Source organism: Ranitomeya variabilis, chromosome 1 (genome assembly GCF_051348905.1).
Source record: "Ranitomeya variabilis isolate aRanVar5 chromosome 1, aRanVar5.hap1, whole genome shotgun sequence".
Taxonomy (NCBI): Eukaryota; Metazoa; Chordata; class Amphibia; order Anura; family Dendrobatidae; genus Ranitomeya; species Ranitomeya variabilis.
This window is the reverse complement of record NC_135232.1, coordinates 396562336-396574684: the sequence shown is the minus strand read 5'-3', so window position 1 is coordinate 396574684 and position 12349 is coordinate 396562336.

Genomic DNA, 12349 nt, shown 5'->3' with positions numbered 1-12349 from the left:
CCCTGCCTTGTGCCCAAACAGTGGTTTACCCCCACATGTGAGGTATCAGTGTACTCAGGAGAAATTGCCCAATAAATTTTAGGATCCATTTTATCCTGTTGCCCATGTGAAAATGAAAAAATTGAGGCTAAAAAAATTTTTTGTGAAAAAAAAAGTACTTTTTCATTTTTACGGATCAATTTGTGAAGCTTCTGGGTGTTCAAAGTGCTCACTATGCATCTAGATAAGCTCCTTGGGGGGTCTAGTTTCCAAAATTGGGTCACTTGTGGGGGAGCTCCAATGTTTAGGCACACAGGGGCTCTCCAATCGCGACATGGTGTCCGCTAATTGGAGCCAATTTTTCATTGAAAAAGTCAAATGGCGCACCTTCCCTTCTGAGCCCTGTCGTGCGCCCAAACAGTGGTTCCCCCCACAAATGGGGTATCATTGCACTCAAGACAAATTGTCCAATAACTTTTGGGGTCCAGTTTCTCTTTTTACCCTTGGGAAAATAAAAAAATTGTTGCTAAAAGATCATTTTTGTGACTAAAAAGTTAAATGTTCATTTTTTCCTTCCATGTTGCTTCTGCTGCTGTGAAGTACTTGAAGGGTTAGTAAACTTTTTGAATGTGGTTTTGAGCACCTTGAGGGGTGCAGTTTTTAGAACGGTGTCACTTTGGGTGTTTTCAGCCATATAGACCCCTCAAACTGACTTCAAATGTGAGGTGGTCCCTAAAAAAAATGGTTTTGTAAATTCCGTTGTAAAAATGGGAAATCGCTGGTCAAATTTTAACCCTTATAACTTCCTAGCAAAAAAAAATTTGTTTCCAAAATTGTGCTGATGTAAAGTAGACATGTGGGTAATGTTATTTATTAACTATTTTGTGTCACATAACTCTCTCGTTTAACAGAATAAAAATTCAAAATTTGAAAATTGTAAAATTTTCAAAATTTTAGCCAAATTTCCATTCTTTTCACAAATAAACACAAAAATTATCGACCTAAATTTACCACTAACATGAAGCCCAATATGTCACGAAAAAACATTCTCAGAACCGCTAGGATCCGTTGAAGCGTTCCTGAGTTATTACTTCATAAAGGGACACTGGTCAGAATTGCAAAAAACGGGCAGGTCATTATGGTCAAAATAGGCTGGGTCATGAAGGGGTTAACATTGGTCCGCGTGCTATTCGATTTTTTCTCTCATAGTTCTCATCCATATTCCTCTCTAGTGTGACTCCGGCCTTAGTTGTATATGCAGCGCCCCCACCGCCGCAGGGCCGAGGGGTACCCGGTACCGGGCCTCTGAGTCTCTGCTCTGGGGTTGTCACGGTGGCTAGGCCCGGTCCGTGACCCCGCTGGTGGGGAGGCGACGTACAGTGAATGATAGATGTGGATGGTGGTGGTGGTGCGGTGCAGTAAATAACGAGGACACCAGATTGCAGTCTCTTTACCTCTTTACTGAAGATCTCTGGGTCCTCAGTCCGGATTCTGGATAACCAGGCTGCGCAAGTCCGGCCGGTTTAATGGCACCTCCAGAGTTCTCTTTGCAGGTGGAAATCTGTGCCTTCCTGCTAGCGCTATGTGTTGTGGTCCTCCCCTGCTGTGCTTACGGAAAGTCCCCACAACTGTTGTGTCTGTTTCTTATGTTCCCTCACAACTCGTTCGGATGATGTTCTTCTCCTCCGTCCCTCCCTGATGTTCTGGTTAGGATGGCACCCGTATGACGAGTAGGCTCGGAGCTCTTCCGGGACCCTAGAGTCGCCCCTCTCCTAGTGCGCCCCCCATGTCTTCATAGGTGATGTATGTGAGACAGCCCGCCTGAGACTGACTGTCCTGCCGTTGGTTTGAAGTATTGCTTGGAGCTAGATATATTAATACTTCCTCGGCGTTCCGGCAGCCGGTTGTGCGCCTCAGTAGGATGTTGCCTCGGTCTTACAGCATGACTCCTACCGGTATTTCTCCTCTTGCTTTGATCTCTTTTCTCACTCAGCACAATCTATCTCGCTTCCAATCCTTCCTTGGGCACCGCCGATATACTGAGCAGGCACGGTCCCGTTACGTTCTCTTCAATTGCCAGGCCTCTGTCAGGATCCCACCCCCGACAGGGGCCCTACTGAATCTTCCCCCACAACACCCTCTGCCACAAGGTGTTGCCTGGTTCCAACCCAGTCAGCTTTCTCTCTAACTTCCTGCCTGACCCCCAGTTTTACCAGTATGTGAGGAGTGGCCTAATGAATAGAACCCTTAGCTCCCCCTGGAGGCCCGACTGTGAAATATATTGGTGTCTGTGATACCTGGTCAGATGAACTCCTTCAGTGCCATCAGACGTACCATAGCTCCTCTTAGCGGCGGAGCCACAGTACTGCAACGACCAGGACTCTGGGGCGCTGCACTCCCCCCCGGTTAAATCCAGTACTCCTGGACTGGGAAGAAAACAACAATACAGGTTAGCAAAAAGACATACAATTTTGTTGAGTGCAATAACAATAAGTATACTTGAACAGAGCTTCCCTTTATGGGAGGTGAGGACACTTGAACGTTACAAATTTGGTTAACCATTATAAATTACAGGCTATAAACAACTCATGTTACCCAACCGGGTATTCTACTCAGTGCAAATTCTTTGAACAATAATTTAACATTGTCTTTAAGGACGTACACTCTGCCTCCACAAAAGACCTTCTTATAACACAGTATAAGGTTAATTAACTTTTTGCATTCTCCTTCTTTAAATCTGCAGGACCGCCTGTCCTAACGGCTCCAGACCTACTGCCTCTCCTTTCTTTACAGGACCGCCCCTTTCAGCCCGGGCCTACTGCCTTTTCAACTACTATACACAGTATAGAACATAACATTTACTTTCAGCTTGAAATCACTGAGCCATCCCTACATGGCTCCTAAGAGAACTCTCTGACCAACCCGTATGGGTTCACTTTCTGTCCTCATTTTTCTATCAACATTATCAAACATTTCTTACAATCAACTAGTTGGATACATATAACTTTTACATGTAAGCATCATCATCACTTTCCTTTTGGTCAAGACATTATTGCTATCTGTCTTAAAGCAATACCATTCTTTAAGTACACAAGTGAACATCCCCTTTAAGAGGGGACCAAGTCTTTATGAGGTAGCACATCTTCTCAAGCTACCAGTCCATAGTCAGCAAAGGCTCCGGTGCGGTATCTTCGCAAAGAGTCCTTCTTTAAGTAAAACCAGTAGGGAGCACCTTTAAGAAGGTGCAAACTATTTACAAGCAGTTTGTATCATGCACTGTTCATGATAGCGGCAGTTCTTGATAACAAAGGAAAAGAATAGAAAATAACCAAAAAGCAGTAGGGATCCCGGGTCAACAAAGGGATCCCTTTAAGAGTTAACCCTAGACGCGTTTTAGCAGCAACATGGTGAAAACAGTTATATATTTATTTACAGTCATTAAAACTTATTCATTACTCCGTTTCTGGCAGCCCCCACCGAGGCTTTACCTGGCAGGTGGCTTTCTGCGGCCCGGATAAGCTGGACTCCAAGTTTACCCCGTGGGCTCGGGTCTTCTGCACGACCAGGTCGTGCGCTGCTATGAGGGTCTGCGTGGGCCGATGGATGATGCTGGCGGCGGCTGCAGCAGCAGCAGCTTCAGCGGCAAGCTCCTCCCCTTCGGTTCAGGATACCGCCAGAACGGCGGTGCAGCGCTGCATATCCCGGGCCCACCAGCTGCTCCCCTTTAGGTGCCGGCGATAGGTGACCACATCCCCCGGCTTCATGAAGGACTTGGCGCCGTCTCCGCACAGGCAGGGCTCCACTTCATCCCGGGTGATGCAGACTCTCAGGGCTGTCCCAATCTCCTGCACGAAGCCTTTTCCGGTCTGGGGCAGGTAAACAATCACGACGCCCCACTTCGGCAGGGAGCCCTCCAGCAGCTCACCACGCGCCTCCCGCTCCACTTCCCGCTGGAACTCTGCAATCAGGTGATTCCTGTACTCTCCCCACGGGAAGGGCCCCATGTCTGGCCCCCCTGGTTCTTTGGGAGCAGGCGGCAGGGATGCTGGAGCGCCAGTGGCCGCAGCGGCGGCCGGGTCTGGTGCAGAGGTGAGGCGATCTCCCTGGGGGTCGCGGCACACAGTACCCCTACCTGGGGTGACTCCTCCAGCGTCACTCCTTTCCCTTGGGGGAGGCACACGGGCCGGGGACTGCGCAGGCAAAGGGTGACCCATCGACAGCTCCCACGGGTCCAGATCCTCCAGCGGGGGCATATCCGAATAATCCTCCGGTGACGGGGGTCGATGTGGGGCCATCCTTTTCTGCAGGCCTTCTCCAGTTTCCAGTTCCACCTCATCTGAGTCATAGTTTCGTTTCTTTGGTCTCCGCCCGCCATAGAAGATCAGGAGGCGGATCTCCCCTGTTGACGGGCCCGCCCGTAGTATGCAACAATATTTAGACTGGGCGGCCATTGTCCTTCGCGCTCTTCAGCTTGTCTACGCCCACTCCACGCCCTTCTTCTTCTCCTGCGCTCTCCTCAGCGCTGTAATGGCGGCGGATTTTGGTGGTAAATGGCGCGGCACAGTCTTTGCAATAAATCACAGTCCAAGTATAATAAATCACAGTTCCTAGGCACACATGACCTGATTCTTCAGGCTTAAGTAGATCCTGTTCGTGACGCCAAGTTTGCAGCGCCCACACCGCAGTGAATAACGAGGACACCAGGTTGCAGTCTCTTTACCTCTTTACTGAAGATTAGGGTTGAGCGACTTTCATTTTTTTAAGATCGAGTCGGGTTTTGTGAAACCCGACTTAGTCCAGAGTCGAGTCGAGTGAAGTCGGCCGATTATCGCTAAAAGTCACGGATCGACCGAAACACGAAACCCAATGCAAGTCAATGGGGAAGCATAGCCGGCAGTGAGTGGAGGCCAGGAAAACACCTACAGTGCCCATTTTAATGCCAAAAACATCCATTCTTGTTTTCTGAAGCTTGTCAATCTAAATTAACTTTATAATAATAGTTGGGCACTGGAAATTGGGGGTGATTGGGCAAAAGTTGTGGGGGGTAGGGCTGGTTCAAGGTTTTAGTGGGCACAGGAAACATGGACTACGTCACGGCGGTGGAGCAGTGAGAGGTAAGTATGTCAAGTTTGCAAGTGCTGTGATCCTAAGCAAGCAGGGGGGCCCACTCGTTGGCATTGGCACTGGCACAGGGCCCCTCAAAGTACAGCGGTGTGTTTGCACAGCGGGGGCGCCTCCCACCAGCAGCGACACTTTTGCGTACTCTGAGGGGCCATGTGCCAGTGACGTCGCCCCCACCTGATGAAGGAACCTGCACTTTCATCTGCACCTTCCTCTTTGTCCCTGTGTAAGGTGGTATAACATGCGGGAAGGGGAACCTGACTTTCAGCAGGGTCAGATTCTGGCTGTGTAGAGTGCAAGGGGAATGTAGTGGTCTAGGTCAATGTACCAGCAGACTCATGTAGCAGTGGCTGGGCAGTGGGCAGGATGAGGAGGAAACAGATATAGGGCCAAAGAATAAAGTAGGCTAAATGCAGTTCAAAATTGGTAACAGGACTAAACAGGCGGCATTGCTTTGTTGAGTGGAGTAGCAAACCCAGGAGCAGCAGACACTGTTTTAAGGGCCCAAACACACTAATAGGCCAAATGCAGTTTAATATCTGATACTATAGGCCGAAAGCCATAAGGTTGAAGCTCAGCTTTTTTTAGTTGAGGACAAACACCAGGGAGGAGCAAACAAAGCTATTAGGCCCCATCCAGCAATTTAAAAAAAAAAAAAAAGAGCCAGAAGGTGGAAACTCAGCTTTGTTCAGTGGAGGACAACACCAGGCAGGGGCAGACACCGTTAGTAGGCCCTAACCACCAATTTTTAAAAACACAGCACTTAATGAGAGCAAGAAGGTTGAAGCTCAGCTGTATTCAGTTGAGGGCAACACCAGGGAGGGGCAGACACCGTTAGTAGGCCCTAACCACCATTTTGTTTTTTAAAAAACACTTAATGAGAGCCAGAAGGTTGAAGCTCAGCTGTATTCAGTTGAGGACAACACCAGGGAGGGGCAGACACCGTTAGTAGGCCGTAACCAAAGTTGAAGGCCAAATGCAGTTTAATATCTGATACTATAGGCCGAAAGCCAGAAGGTTGAAGCACAGCTTTATTCAGTTGAGGGCAACACCAGGGAGGGGCAGACACCGTTAGTAGGCCCTAACCACCAATTTTTAAAAACACAGCACTTAATGAGAGCCAGAAGGTTGAAGCTCAGCTTTATTCAGTTGAGGGCAACACCAGGGAGGGGCAGACACCGTTAGTAGGCCCTAACCACCATTTTGTTTTTTAAAAAACACTTAATGAGAGCCAGAAGGTTGAAGCTCAGCTGTATTCAGTTGAGGACAACACCAGGGAGGGGCAGACACCGTTAGTAGGCCCTAACCACCAATTTTTAAAAGCACAGCACTTAATGAGAGCCAGAAGGTTGAAGCACAGCTTTATTCAGTTGAGGGCAACACCAGGGAGGGGCAGACACCGTTAGTAGGCCCTAACCACCAATTTTTAAAAACACAGCACTTAATGAGAGCCAGAAGGTTGAAGCACAGCTTTATTCAGTTGAGGGCAACACCAGGGAGGGGCAGACACCGTTAGTAGGCCCTAACCACCAATTTTTAAAAACACAGCACTTAATGAGAGCCAGAAGGTTGAAGCTCAGCTTTATTCAGTTGAGGGCAACACCAGGGAGGGGCAGACAACGTTAGTAGGCCGTAACCAAAGTTGAAGGCCAAATGCAGTTTAATATCTGATACTATAGGCCGAAAGCCACAAGGTTGAAGCACAGCTTTATTCAGTTGAGGGCAACACCAGGGAGGGGCAGACACCGTTAGTAGGCCCTAACCACCAATTTTTAAAAACACAGCACTTAATGAGAGCCAGAAGGTTGAAGCTCAGCTTTATTCAGTTGAGGGCAACACCAGGGAGGGGCAGACACCGTTAGTAGGCCCTAACCACCATTTTGTTTTTTAAAAAACACTTAATGAGAGCCAGAAGGTTGAAGCTCAGCTGTATTCAGTTGAGGACAACACCAGGGAGGGGCAGACACCGTTAGTAGGCCGTAACCAAAGTTGAAGGCCAAATGCAGTTTAATATCTGATACTATAGGCCGAAAGCCAGAAGGTTGAAGCACAGCTTTATTCAGTTGAGGGCAACACCAGGGAGGGGCAGACACCGTTAGTAGGCCCTAACCACCAATTTTTAAAAACACAGCACTTAATGAGAGCCAGAAGGTTGAAGCTCAGCTTTATTCAGTTGAGGGCAACACCAGGGAGGGGCAGACACCGTTAGTAGGCCCTAACCACCATTTTGTTTTTTAAAAAACACTTAATGAGAGCCAGAAGGTTGAAGCTCAGCTGTTTTCAGTTGAGGACAACACCAGGGAGGGGCAGACACCGTTAGTAGACCGTAACCAAAGTTGAAGGCCAAATGCAGTTTAATATCTGATACTATAGGCCGAAAGCCAGAAGGTTGAAGCACAGCTTTATTCAGTTGAGGGCAACACCAGGGAGGGGCAGACACCGTTAGTAGGCCCTAACCACCAATTTTTAAAAACACAGCACTTAATGAGAGCCAGAAGGTTGAAGCTCAGCTTTATTCAGTTGAGGTAAACACCAGGGAGGGGCAGACACCGTTAGTAGGCCCTAACCACCATTTTGTTTTTTAAAAAACACTTAATGAGAGCCAGAAGGTTGAAGCTCAGCTGTATTCAGTTGAGGACAACACCAGGGAGGGGCAGACACCGTTAGTAGGCCCTAACCACCAATTTTTAAAAACACAGCACTTAATGAGAGCCAGAAGGTTGAAGCACAGCTTTATTCAGTTGAGGGCAACACCAGGGAGGGGCAGACACCGTTAGTAGGCCCTAACCACCAATTTTTAAAAACACAGCACTTAATGAGAGCCAGAAGGTTGAAGCTCAGCTTTATTCAGTTGAGGGCAACACCAGGGAGGGGCAGACACCGTTAGTAGGCCGTAACCAAAGTTGAAGGCCAAATGCAGTTTAATATCTGATACTATAGGCCGAAAGCCACAAGGTTGAAGCACAGCTTTATTCAGTTGAGGGCAACACCAGGGAGGGGCAGACACCGTTAGTAGGCCGTAACCAAAGTTGAAGGCCAAATGCAGTTTAATATCTGATACTATAGGCCGAAAGCCACAAGGTTGAAGCACAGCTTTATTCAGTTGCAGCTTCTTTGCAATAATATAAAGAAGATGCGACAGGACAACACTCGGTGGATGCCATATCTGTGTTTTCAATGGAAAAAAACCTTTCAGTTAACTACTTGCAGGAGAAAGTTTTTGTAGCTGGTGGCCAATTTTGGTACTGTACCAGTTTTTGGTTGTATGTGTTTTTGTTTTTAATGTTAAAATGTATGCATTTGATATCTCTCCAGTATTTTCTTTATTATAAGCAAAATACTTATTTTTATATTTTCTGATGTTTTATACCGGAGTGTTCCTCGGGACACGCTTATAAACTTGATAATTGGTTCCAGGGGTACACGGGCAGCAGTGGTCTGGTCAGTGGAGGCCTAGTGGAAGGAAGGACCGCAGACAGGCTTTGAAGGCCTAACATGATAAAATGGGCTGGCTGTAGGCACTTTATAATTGGTTCCAGGGGTACACGGGCAGCAGTGGTCTGGTCAGTGGAGGCCTAGTGGAAGGAGGGACCGCAGACAGGCTTCGAAGGCCTAACATAATAAAATGGGCTGGCTGTAGGCACTTTATAATTGGTTCCAGGGGTACACGGGCAGCAGTGGTCTGGTCAGTGGAGGCCTAGTGGAAGGAGGGACCGCAGACAGGCTTCGAAGGCCTAACATAATAAAATGGGCTGGCTGTAGGCACTGTAAAATAGGTTCCAGGGGTACACGGGCAGCAGTGGTCTGGTCAGTGGAGGCCTAGTGGAAGGAGGGACCGCAGACAGGCTTCGGAGGCCTAACACAATAAAATGGGCTGGCTGTAGGCACTTTAAAATAGGTTCCAGGGGTACACGGGCAGCAGTGGTCTGGTCAGTGGAGGCCTAGTGGAAGGAAGGACCGCAGACAGGCTTCGAAGGCCTAACATAATAAAATGGGCTGGCTGTAGGCACTGTAAAATAGGTTCCAGGGGTACACGGGCAGCAGTGGTCTGGTCAGTGGAGGCCTAGTGGAAGGAAGGACCGCAGACAGGCTTTGAAGGCCTAACATGATAAAATGGGCTGGCTGTAGGCACTTTATAATTGGTTCCAGGGGTACACGGGCAGCAGTGGTCTGGTCAGTGGAGGCCTAGTGGAAGGAGGGACCGCAGACAGGCTTCGAAGGCCTAACATAATAAAATGGGCTGGCTGTAGGCACTGTAAAATAGGTTCCAGGGGTACACGGGCAGCAGTGGTGTGGTCAACGGAGGCCGATTGTAATGAGTGTCTGCCAGTTAGTAGTCAAAAAACAACAAATAAATGTGAATGTCTCGCATTAAAACAAAGACACTAAAGGGTGCAATCATTAGGTTCAGGGGTGGGATCCTCTGCGTTGTTTCAGACCTACTAATTTAGCGCAAAGTATTTACTGTGGTAAATAGAGGACACTGCCCCTGACTATGTTATGTACCATCATACATGTCAACACAATGGTATTGTCAGTGGCAGGTATGGAAGGATGTCAGCGAATAGACTAAACATTGGTGGAAGTGTGAGAGATAACTGTGGAAGTGGTAGAGCAATGTTTGACCTGGGGGTGGGTGAACTCTCTTGTGGCCGGCGGTACAGGCCCAGGGCCCCTCATGTTACAACAGTGTGTCTGACGTTGGGTGCGCACCACCACCGCCAGAGACACTTTATTGTACTATGAGGGACCCAGTACCAATGCCGTCGACCAAAAGCGAGCACACCCACCTCTTCAGGCAAACAGCTGTCTCACGGGTGCTTGCGCCAAGTCGCGATACCACGGCCCCGTGTGGGGAGTTTGGTCATTTAGGGAGGTGTAAACATGTCATATGCCGGACAATCAGCTGCAGAAAATTAGACATTAGAAAAGTAATTCACAGTAGTCCACAGGCAAGAGCTTTTCATAGGAAAGCTAGGTGTCGGCCGGGCAAGGTGGGGCAAAAGATTTTGAAATCCAGTTGTGGTTCATTTTAATGAATGTTAGATCGTCAACATTTTGGGTAGCCAGACGAGTCCTTTTTTCGGTTAATATTGAACCTGCAGCACTGAATACTCTTTCTGATAGGACACTTGCTGCCGGGCAAGCAAGCTCCTGCAATGCATATTCTGCCAATTCTGGCCAGGTGTCTAATTTTGAGGCCCAGTAATCAAATGGGAATGACGGTTGAGGGAGAACATCGATAAGGGATGAAAAATAGTTAGTAACCATACTGGACAAATGTTGTCTCCTGTCACTTTCAATTGATGCAGCAGTACCTGTCCTGTCTGCGGTCATAGCAAAATCACTCCACAACCTGGTCAGAAAACCCCTTTGTCCAACGCCACTTCTGATGTGTGCACCCCTAACACTACTAATCTGCTGCCCCCTGGAGCTCGTGTGATAACGATCACGTGCGCTGTGTGCTGGGAATGCCTGAAGCAAACGGTCAACAAGAGTTGATTGTTTGGTTGCTAATATTAGTTCCAAGTTCTCATGTGGCATAATATTTTGCAATTTGCCTTTATAGCATGGATCAAGGAGGCAGGCCAACCAGTAATCGTCATCGTTCATCATTTTCGTTATGCGTGTGTCCCTTTTTAGGATATGTAAGGCATAATCCGCCATGTGGGCCAAAGTTCCAGTTGTCAAATCTCCGGTTGTGATTGGTTGAGGGGCAGTTTCAGGCAAATCTACGTCACTTGTGTCCCTCAAAAAACCAGAACCCGGCCTTGCCACGCAACCAATTTCCAGTGCCCCCGGGAAAGCTTCCGCATTAAAAATATACTCATCCCCATCATCCTCCTCGTCCTCCACCTCCTCTTCGCCCGCTACCTCGTCCTGTACACTGCCCTGACCAGACAATGGCTGACTGTCATCAAGGCTTTCCTCTTCCTCTGGTGCAGACGCCTGCTCCTTTATGTGCGTCAAACTTTGCATCAGCAGACGCATTAGGGGGATGCTCATGCTTATTACAGCGTTGTCTGCACTAACCAGCCGTGTGCATTCCTCAAAACACTGAAGGACTTGACACATGTCTTGTATCTTGGACCACTGCACACCAGACAACTCCATGTCTGCCATCCTACTGCCTGCCCGTGTATGTGTATCCTCCCACAAAAACATAACAGCCCACCTCTGTTGGCACAGTCTCTGAAGCATGTGCAGTGTTGAGTTCCACCTTGTTGCAACGTCTATGATTAGGCGATGCTGGGGAAGGTTCAAAGACCGCTGATAGGTCTGCATACGGCTGGAGTGTACAGGCGAACGTCGGATATGTGAGCAAAGTCCACGCACTTTGAGGAGCAGGTCGGAGAACCCAGGATAAGTTTTCAATAAGCACTGCACCACCAGGTTTAAGGTGTGAGCCAGGCAAGGAATGTGTTTCAGTTGGGAAAGGGAGATGGCAGCCATGAAATTCCTTCCGTTATCACTCACTACCTTGCCTGCCTCAAGATCTACTGTGCCCAGCCACGACTGCGTTTCTTGTTGCAAGAACTCGGACAGAACTTCCGCGGTGTGTCTGTTGTCGCCCAAACACTTCATAGCCAATACAGCCTGCTGACGCTTGGCAGTAGCTGGCCCATAATGGGACAACTGGTGTGCAACAGTGTCATCTGCCGATGGAGTGGTTGGCCGACTGTGGTCTGTGGAAGAGCTGTAGCTTCTGCAGGAGGACGAGGAGGAGGAGGAGGAGGTGGTGCGAACGCCTACAGCCAACTGTTTCCTAGACCGTGGGCTAGGCACAACTGTCCCGAAATTGATGTCCCCTGAGGACCCTGCATCCACCACATTCACCCAGTGTGCCGTGATGGACACATAACGTCCCTGGCCATGCCTACTGGTCCATGCATCTGTAGTCAGGTGCACCTTTGTACTCACAGATTGCCTGAGTGCATGGACGATGCTCTGTTTAACATGCTGGTGCAGGGCCGGGATGGCTTTTCTGGAAAAAAAGTGTCGACTGGGTAGCTCGTATCGTGGTTCAGCGTACTCCATCAGGGCTTTGAAAGCTTCGCTTTCAACTAACCGGTAGGGCATCATCTCTAACGATATTAGTCTAGCTATGTGGGCGTTAAAACCCTGTGTACGCGGATGCGAGGATAAGTACTTCCTTTTTCTAACCAGAGTCTCATGTAGTGTGAGCTGAACTGGAGAGATGGAGATCGTGGAACTTGCGGGTGTGCCGTTGGACATGGCAGACTGCGAG